Raw genomic sequence first — 10,368 nt, forward strand, 5'->3', positions numbered from 1 at the left:
CAGTATGAGAGAGAGATGAGAAGCATCAATTCTTCATTGCAGCTCCTTAGTTGTTCATTGATTGCTTTCTCATATGTGCCTTGACTGGGGGGCTACAGCAGACCGAGTGACCCGTCACTCATGCCAGCGACCTTGGGCTCAAGCTGGTGAGCCTTGCTCAAACCAGAGGAGCCCACGTTCAAGCTGGCCACCTCGGGGTCTCAAACCTGGGTCCTCTGAGCCCCAGTCCGATGCTCTATCCACTGCGCCACCGCCTGCTCAGGCCAATTATGTTATTTTTCTTACTTTTTGTTTGTTTGCTTGTTTTTACATTTCAATATGATCCATACCATTGTGTATCTGTGTGGTGGAAATAACAGATGACAGTGACGATGGCACCAGCACTGCAGTCGGTGATGTCACCGTGGTGGCCTGAAGTAAGCCATGGTGGGAGCACTTGCGCCACAGAAGTTGGAAGGTGGTACAGATCAGAACCCGGTTTATTGTTGTGTTGATTAAGAAAGTGCTGGATAAAATGTTAGTAATGCAGATTAAATTTAAAAATGTGCCAGGTTTGTAGCTGTTACATTGTGATTAATCTGGAAGAGTGATAAAGTGTTCATCCCGTATTACACAACTCAAGTCAGCAAAAAATGTTCTCACATTGTTCACTGATGAACAGGTGGAATTATGACATATACCTTTGTTTTTTAAGTTTCATTTTACTTGTTAATATAAATGAAAATTTATCCAACATTTACGTTGGAACTACATTCTTTTATTCATGATGTGAGCATCTGATTTGCTTAAGGGGATGGCACACATTTATTTACATTTGGTTTGGTGACACTGTGTTGGCAATGAAATTTTAAAAACTTAAGTTAGACTCTGTAAGAAATAGCAGGTCACTGCTTAAGATATGGATGTATGGAATTGATGGTATGTATACATGGCACATTTTATTACGTGTGAATTGTGAGCTAATAATTCTTTATATCTTTACAGTTTATGATAAATAAATATATGATATATATGCTTTTTTTTCTGGAAAGCTGGTGACCAGAACACCACTACTGTACCTGTATTCCTAAAACCCTGTCTTCTCCAGCCTTCCTCTCCCAGCAGTCTGACCCAACCCAACTCTTTTCCATGGTTCGATTTATTTACTCACGCTCCGCTGAACTGAACCACACACCCACAGTTTTCTCCACTTGCCACTCATTCTTTTCTCTCAACGCCAAGGGCGGGTTCCTGAGCAGCTGCTCCCCCTCTCTAGTCTACAAAGCTGCAGTCGTGTCCGCCTCGGCTTCTGTCTCGGGTCTTGTCATCGTCTCACACATCCTCCGTCTTGCAGCCTGGATGAGCTTGCTAAGTCTGTGTCGTAAGCCTCCTCCGTTTCAATCTCCTTCAGATCCCCCTCCCCCCGATGAAATGCCCACATCCTCAGCACAGCACCCTTTTCTCCAGGTGTACTACGTGACACACCTGCTCTTCCAGGAGCCTGCCTTGGGCTCCCTGGTCCCTGCAAGGAGGTGGCTTCGAGCAGGGCAGGACTGGAGGCTCCTAGGTGCTCTGCATCAGCTGTTTTCCAAATCCTTCCTTATTTTAAAGAAATACACTGCTCACAAAAATTAGGGGATCAGGGAACGTGCAGATACTCCAGTACAGGGGTCCCAAAACTTTTTACACAGGGGACCAGTTCACTGTCCCTCAGACCATTGGAGGGCCAGACTATAAAAAAAACTATGAACAAATCCCTATGCACACTGCACATATCTTATTTTAAAGTAAAAAAACAAAATGGGAACAAATACAATATTTAAAATAAAGAACAAGTAAATTTAAATCAACACACTGACCAGTATTTCAATGGGAACTATGGGCCTGCTTTTGGCTAATGAGATGGTCAATGTGCTCCTCTCACTGACCACCAATGAAAGAGGTGCCCCTTCTGGAAGTGCGGCGGGGGCCGGATAAATGGCCTCAGGGGGCCGCATGTGGCCCGCGAGCCGTAGTTTGGGGACCCCTGCGCCAGTACTTTCAGCCTTTTGTCTAGTGCATTTTCACCAATGAAATAAAAGTTGGTTTTGCATCTCGTTTGCATAATTGAACAACTTTCTTTGACTTGTTGTTTGCTTTTCTCATGATTTTGTTTAATAAAAAAAAAAAATCAAATGCTTCTTTTTTTTAAATTGCTTCATATTCCTTTTGAAACATCCCCTAATTTTTGTGAGCAGTAATATTCTCTCTAGCGCCAGTTCCTTGTCGCGCGAAGGTCAGAGCTACCGAGACCAGCGGACCCCTTCTTGGAACCTGTGGTCTGCCAGCTGTCTGTGTTTCTATGTACAGCTCGGCTCTCCTTCCCTGGGACGACGGGAGCAGACACCACGTGGGTGACCAGTCACAGAGGACGCAGGAGAACCGCTCCTCCAATGGCCAGAGATTGTATCCCTCTCCGCTGCCCAGGCTCCTTGCGAGGTGAGCGGTCTGTTGACCTCTGACCCCTGCTCCTCGGTTGGCGATCCAGGTGTGTGGGGGGTAGTGAGCAGCGGGCGAGTCTCCCGCATCTCGAGCCGTGTATCTGGATGGATGAGTGGAGAAGGTGGCTAGCTGAGTGAGATGCAGGCAGTGGTTTTGTGAGAACTGAGAGCAGGAGGCATAGTTGGCAGGCACCTCTGTCCCAGCTCTGCCCTAAACACTTCACGCTCACAGGCCAAATCATGTTGGCCTTGTGGCCTCAGTTTCCCCATGTATAACATTAAGGATTTTGAATTATTGCACATACAATCTATCACCCCTGCCAGTTACCCCACTTCATAAAAGTTTTAGGAACCACACTGACAAAGACCACGGCTGACTGAGGAGGCGCATTGTCCAGGAGTTGTGTAAGAGCTTTGCGTACATTAGCTCACATAGTAACCCTGGTAACAACCCCTACGTAACTGCTGTTTTCTCATTGGTCTATTTCTAGAAGGCGTCAACAGGAGTTGAGAGGTTAAACACGTTGACCATATTGGCAGGGCTAGTGCTGTGGGGTTTGGCTCAGTCTAAACCTGCTCATTTTTTTTTTATTTTTCTGAAGCTGGAAACGGGGAGAGACAGTCAGACAGACTCCCGCATGCGCCCGACCGGGATCCACCCGGCACGCCCACCAGGGGCGAAGCTCTGCCCACCAGGGGGCGATGCTCTGTCCCTCCGGGGCGTCGCTCTGCCGAGACCAGAGCCACTCTAGCGCCTGGGGCAGAGGCCAAGGAGCCATCCCCAGCACCCGAGCCATCTTTGCTCCAATGGAGCCTCGGCTGCGGGAGGGGAAGAGAGAGACAGAGAGGAAGGAGAGGGGGTGGAGAAGCAAATGGGCGCTTCTCCTGTGTGCCCTGGCTGGGAATCGAACCCAGGTCCCCCACATGCCAGGCCGACGCTCTACCGCTGAGCCAACCGGCCAGGGCTAAACCTGCTCATTTTAAACCTCTAGCTCTCGACCCCAAATACTGTTACACACTCATAGACACATCTAATCGCTCTTATTTTTTTAGGACTCCCTCCAGCTATTACTTCAAGCGAAATGTTTCCAAACACCCGTTGGACCACCTGCTTTGGGACTGGTATTTGGCCAAATTTAAGGGCAAACCTCCTCTAGTAGTTCTCCCTGCCCTCTGAGACGGGCAGGCTGTCCCTTGCGTGTGTCCCCACACTCCGTGCTCACTGCTTCCACAGAAGGGACTGCGGGCTCTCGTTTACTGGACATCATTGAGGGCCGAAGGCGGTCTTAGTGTCCCTGCTGGTCACTTCTAACCCTGGCACCCAGCCCGCTGCCTTGCTCTCTGTATAGGCTCAGCACACACGTCATGGAATGAGTCCGAGATCTCTTTCGAGTCAAGAGGAAGTAGGCACCTGATAATAAGTGATGGTATCACACGGTCCTCTCCGGAGCCTGGAATCCAGACCACCTGGGTTAAAGCAATCTTTCTCCGGGAGGCCGCTGTTTACCATGCAAAGGTGCTACTTTACTGCACTTCAGTGTGAAGTCATTAGTAACCATTAACACCTTAGCCAACATTAGGGTCTTAGAGCAGCGCCTTAGGGGCACGGAGCGGTGCAAAAGTAGGTTTACAGTTGTTTATATGGAAAATAATGCCATAATTAATAAATAACCATAGCAGCATAAATGCCGTTTCACACACTCGCAACTGCAAACCTACTCTTGCCACACCACGGATGTGGGGAGGGCCCACAGGACATGTTAGTCAGACCTGGGTGAGAAAACGGTTTAAAAGGAATAGAAATTGGAAAAAAAATGTACTCTGACTTTCACAAAACACTTCCTTTGTTGCCTGAACACAATAGTACGATAGGTAGGTTCTGCCTGCAGTAGCCACTGGAGATAAAAGGACGAGCCCGTGCCCTGAGTTCCTGCGCCCACCTGGGAGGGAGGGACAAGGGGCGCAAGGGCTTGTAGGCGGCGCAACACTGCGCGTTCCGCAAACGACTGTTACAGGAACACGGGAGAGAAGCTTCGGGTCAGCCATGATGTCAGGAAAGAGCGTGCAAATTGGAGAGGAAAACTGCCCACCTGGGGAGGAAGAAAGAACATTGCTGACAGCGGCAAGCGGGTGTTTGCGACAGCTAAAGGGTGCGATGAAGTTATGCGCGTGAAGGACCCGGTGGGGGGGCACCGCCATTCTCTCCGTGCAGGCTGAGAACTAGCGCGCCGCCCCTTAAGCAGCACAGTGTGCTCTGGGCTCAGAGTGTACCCACTGGGACTCGGGAACAACACCTCCGGCAGGGTCCTCATGGTACTAAAGGAAATGACAGATAAGAAGCACTTTGTCCGCCGAGTGACTCAATGGGAGAGCAGGGTCAGCATTAGCACTGGGAGGGCAGGGAAATAACAGTTCAGTTCCTTAGCTGGTCCCCAGCCCGCGGGGTCCTGCCTGCCCCCACCCCTCCCTGCGCTGAGCCTCAGTCTTGTTTGTGTTTGTCTGTGTTGCATCGAGAGACCTTTCCTTTCTTCCTCATTTCCTTCCTTCCTTCCCTCCTTCCTTCCTTCTTCCTTCCTCCCTCCCTTCCTTTTTTTCCTTCCTTTATTCCTTCCTTCTTCCCCCTCTTCCTTCCTTCCTTCCTCCCTCCCTTCCTTCCTTCCTTCCTTCCTTCCTTCCTTCCTTCCTTCCTTCCTTCCTTCCTTCCTTCTTTCTTCCCTCCCTCCCTCCCTCCCTTCCTTCCTTCCTTCCTTCCTTCTTTTCTTTTTTGCAGTATTTTTTTTATTTAGAAATTAAATTTAATGGGGTGACATTGATCAAGAGACAGCTTTTCTTTTTTATTTTCTTAGTTGTTTTCCCCTCTTTTCATTTTATTCTTTTCCCCCTTTTACTTCCAGATATTTCCATGTCATTTTTCTTCACATTATTCAGGTCTCCAATGACATATCACTTTGTTGCCAGGTGGTCTTCTTGTCCATCCTGGTCAAAAACTCTGAACAGTCACTCAAATTCATGCTGTTCCATTTTCTTCGCCTCCCCCACCCCTCAAAGCTTACCTTATTCCTTAGCTCATGTGTAGACTGGGTGCCTCCTGGACCTGGGGCAGAGGCTCCAGAATGACCAAGGCTTCGTTCCCCTTGTGGACGGTTACCTTCTAACCCTCTAACACAGTGTCCGAGTCTCAGGAGACTCTGGACGAATCACTGAATGACTAAGTGAGAGTACTTCTACAACCTCTTTGATCGGAGGACCAGCTGAGTGAACGGGTAGCTTAAAGAAAGCCCTCCCCAGCGTCCGTATATAAGGACACGATGCCTTGTGTTTGAGTTAAGGGTTCCGGAAGACTCTACAGTAACAGGGGCTCGTTTTAGGTTTGGGCAGACTAGTGCTTTACAATTAGTAGACACTTCATCTGATAACAACCCCTAAACACTTTTTTTCTAGGGAACAGAAATACTGAGCATTTGAAATTGTTGCCTCAGCAAAAATATTTTAATCTAGTCTATGTGCTAGGGACAGAAACCTAATTGTTCTTCAGCTATACTCCCCCCCCCCTTTTTTTTTCTAAGAAAAGTTATTTGCCTCTTCCTTTCTGAAAGGAAAAACCAATCTCAAAGCCAAAGCTCTTTCTCTTCAGGTGTCGAGTTTGAGACTTCACTGTGGACAGATTAGTCTTCGTCTTAGCAAACGTTCTTCCTGTGATCTATTCACAGGTTCGTCTCTGTCAGGACGCAGAGGCCCAACACCCCGTTCTCCACGCCTCTTGCGTGGGAGCATCTAATTTGCCTCCCCTTGAGTGGCCAGCCACGCTAACGTTTGTTTATTCCCCAAAAGTACTCCCTCCTCCACAACGCACACGTCTAATGGAATTCATCCCAAGGGATCGTGTTTCAAGATTTATTACTTTTTTCCAATTCCTTCCCTTTCTCCTTCGAACGCCGATGGGCTCAGCCTACCGGCCTTTCAGGCAGTTCCGGTAGCTGAGTTGGGGGACAGATGACCGCAGTGCTGTCCTGGCGGCTGTTCTCAGAGCACCGGTGCCTGTGACCCCGGAGGGACATCACCCACCCCAAAGGGAGAGGGCAGAGGAAGGCAGTGGGCACACTGGCCACGGCAGTGACGGGAAAGGAGCACATTATACACACTCACATGCTGATAACACGTGGTGACTGCGACACAATGGCAGTGACCGCCCTAACAGCCCCTCCCGTGTCTCAGTGAACGTCCTCTCATTACCGTGAGACCACATCTACTCCAGGATGCCGCGCAGCCAGCGCCCATGCGCCCCCCGCACAGAAGTCCTGCGTGGATTCTCCTGCCCACGGGCACGTATCCGGGGGCTCTGTCTCCCTGTGTTCCTTATCTGATTCTTACAACGGGCATGTGCGTGGATTCTCCTGCCCACGGGCACGTATCCGGGGGCTCTGTCTCCCTGTGTTCCTTATCTGATTCTTACAACGGGCATGTTCAGCTCTCCGACCTCCACTTTATAAGTTAAAGCAGAAGCAGAAATAAGTTTCCGGGGCAAGAAGGGCCCGGCTCCTGTGTCCATAACAAGGTGACACAGGGTAGCGGTTCGCGGTGAGGGTCTTTATCGGAGCCCGTGGACCTTTCCCTCTGGACTACGGCGTGTGGCCAGTGATCTTTAGAACAACTTGGGAAAGTGTTCCTCGTCTCAAAGGAACAGGGACTTGCTTCATATGAAAAGAAACTGCGACCCAAGGCTTCCATAACAACGGTTTGAGAATGCAGCGGAAGCGTGGCCACACAGCCGAGGGACCAGGAGCGAGGCTGGCCCTCCGGGAGAGCGATGAGACGGCCCCTGTAGAGGAGACGGGCTTTCACTCAGTGCCCGCTCCCATAAGCGGGTAATGGTAAGTTCCCGTGCACGAGGGCTGGGTCGTTGCTAATGGAGAGAAAAGTGGCACGGAGGACTTTCATTGTGTTTGGGGAGTGGCTGGTGGGGGGGGGGAGGGTGTCCACAGAGAGCCAGAAAAGACCGTCTGGGCATTTGGGCGTAAACTGAGGTCTGCAGGATAATTACGAGCTGGACGGGGGAGCAGGAGGGCGTTTCAACAGGAAGCCCATGGGGAGAGAGGCCCCACATCCCCTGGCCCGGCTGCGAGGTACTGCCCACGGCCACCCACACTGCTGCCAGGGGCCCTGAGCATTAGTGGCCGGAAGCATATGACAAATGCCATCCAGCCTGCACAATATTAATCTTTTTTTTTTTTTTATCAATTTAGTCATAAAATGTCACTTTTAATGTATCTATGGGGGAAGTGGCCTGCCAAGGCGAAGGTGCTTTGGAACCACGAGAGTCAGGGCGTGGCCTGGCTGCCTGTGGGACCAAGAATGTATGCTAAAGTGTGTCGGACACCGGGGCAGGGAGAGTGTGCCTCTGGGTCCTCCCAAAGCCACGGGAGTGCCACTCAGTGCTGGAATGTAAATCGCAACCTTGCTGCTAAATGAGCCAGGGAAACATGGAGGGAGGCTGTTGGTTCCAGCCCAGATAAGGGAGGCAGAGAAGGGGGTAGGGACAGCGGAAGACACCCGCAGATCACCATGCTGATTTTATGGCGTAAAGTGATAATACCTGTAAGATTAAAATAAACAAAATGGGAGTCGAGCTCTCTGGCGGCTGAGCTGAGCGTTGGGCTGCCAATCTGTGCACCACAGAACCCCTCAGAGCCATGACGGAGACTCCTGGGCCTCTCTGGTGTCCCTCAGCCGGACCAAGCATCTGTCCCTGTGCTGCAGTGCTGATGTGACTCGCCAGACGCTGACCGGGACTATTGCGCTCACGGTCTGGCCTTAGGAGGACAGCATGCAATAGAACACGTGGTCATCAGTGACAAGAAATCACGCTCTTGGAGAAAGACAGAGTCACAAAGGATCGCCAGCGGGAATGTCTCTTCCAGTTGCTCTGAGAGAAAATCAAGAAGTCGTCACAGAAATTTGTTTTGAGGCGTCCCCCAAACCTGCTGCCCCTCAGCGACTCAGTCCTGAGCAGCCTGGTGGGCAGACACGCCCACATCTCTTCAGTCAGTGCCAGGCCAGCCCCTGCAGAGCGTCCTTCCAGCCAGGGCACCCCCCTGTGAAACTAACCTGCAGTGCAGAGTGACTGTCCCTAAAGAACTGGTAGCATTTACGAGTGCCACTCGTGATGGAGAAACACCTGACCCAGAAGATTGAGCAGAAACATATATAGATCCAGCCAGAAATGTCCTGATCCCCTGCTAGCTGGTTACCTCAGTTGCCGGAGCTTCAGGAAAGCAGGAAGAAAAGTCAGCTTACAAACTTTCTGAGACTGAATCTACGCTTAAAGTTGCAAGAGGTCTGAGAGGACGGGGCTATATGTCCTGTTGGTCTTGCTGCCATCCTTCCCTTGTGGCGGCACGGGAAGTCCTTGTCTAACTGCTGTCACTCCTACTCTGCTAGCAGGTGACAAGTCCCTGTCCTCTGTTATTGCACAGGAAATATCTCATGTCTGGACAGGAAATCTAGGGACCCACCAAACGTGAGATCACTTCCGGTTAAATGAAGGACATAACTGTGCACCTGGAACGCCACGTGTGTGGACGGTTGTGTGGTGAAAAATTCAGACATGTGTGTGCCCTGGGAGACCGGGCAGAGCGACAGAATTTGATCAAGACTCCTGGGCACACCCATCCTCTCACCCAACTTGCGGTCGATGTGACGAAGGTGAACCCCCGACATAGTGTATTCTTCAGTTCCCTACGAGCAGTGCTGGGCTCTCCTCTATCCCGGGAGCTTCCTGGAGGACCAGAGGTTTTCCTTGGATTCTTAAAAAGGCTTACATTGAGATGTCTTTTCACGAGAGCATGCCGACTGGTGACTGGAAGGATTTCCTGTGTTCTCACTGTAAGAAGCAGGCTGACCGTCTCAGCCGAGGTGATTGGAGTGCCTGGCTCTGCTCTCCGGGACTGTGCCCCGCGGGACCCAGTTAGGACACCGCTCTGACAAAGACTGCGCTGCCTGATGTCACGGGTGGACTACTGCCAAGGAAGAGGGTGCAGTCATTCAACTCGGCAGACTTGAAAGGCCTCTCCTCTCACGAGTTGGATGAATTTCCAGCACAGCTGCTTCCGAGGGCACCTCCCATACAGCAAATGCAAGAGGTGTACAACTCAACGCCTTTAACCATCTGAAACACGGTCCGGACGGTCGGGGCTGGGCCTTCAGTCGAAATGGGAGGAAGCTATTCCTTTGGCTCCAAAAATGGTGGCTGGGCAAGGGGGAATGAAGTTCACATGACTCTTATTCGAGAATCTTGCTGCCTGTGACAAGTCTCGGGATCAACTGTCCATACCTACCCAGAGCACAGAGCCCGGGCGCACCCTGGGAATGGCAGGCCAGTGGGGGAAGATTTAAAAGTGGATGAAAAAACCTGCTTGTGCTGGCCCTGGCCGGTTGGCTCAGTGGTAGAGTGTTGGCCTGGCGTGTGGAAGTCCCGGGTTCGATTCCTGGCCAGGGCACACAGGAGAGGCGCCCATCTGCTTCTCCACCCCTCCCCCTCTCCTTCCTCTCTGTCTCTCTCTTCCCCTCCCGCAGCCGAGGCTCCATTGGAGCAAAAGATGGCCCGGGCGCTGGGGATGGCTCCTTGGCCTCTGCCCCAGGTGCTAGAATAGCCCTGGTCGCGACAGAGCGACGCCCCGGATGGGCAGAACATCGCCCCCTGGTGGGCGTGCCAGGTGGATCCCGGTCGGGCGCATGCGGGAGTCTGTCTGACTGCCTCCCCCCTGCTTGTGCTCATCTCAGACATTGCTCTTTGTAAAATTGTGTAAATTCATGAAGAAATATAAAACTTCAGCTCATCTTGTCACTAAAAATGTCTTTTTAGTTCTGGCTCTTGTTTTGTTTGGTCAGTGATTCTCATAAATAAAGCTGA

The 10,368-nt window shown here is 51.0% G+C and overlaps 1 pseudogene; it reads left to right on the forward strand.

Annotated features, from left to right (window-relative positions):
• The first annotated feature begins 7,202 nt into the window (after nucleotides 1-7,202).
• Nucleotides 7,203-9,734, forward strand: LOC136398599 (leukotriene A-4 hydrolase pseudogene; annotated as a pseudogene).
• Nucleotides 9,735-10,368: the final 634 nt, after the last annotated feature.

This window comes from Saccopteryx leptura, chromosome 3, assembly GCF_036850995.1.
Source record: "Saccopteryx leptura isolate mSacLep1 chromosome 3, mSacLep1_pri_phased_curated, whole genome shotgun sequence".
In the NCBI taxonomy this organism is placed as follows: Eukaryota; Metazoa; Chordata; class Mammalia; order Chiroptera; family Emballonuridae; genus Saccopteryx; species Saccopteryx leptura.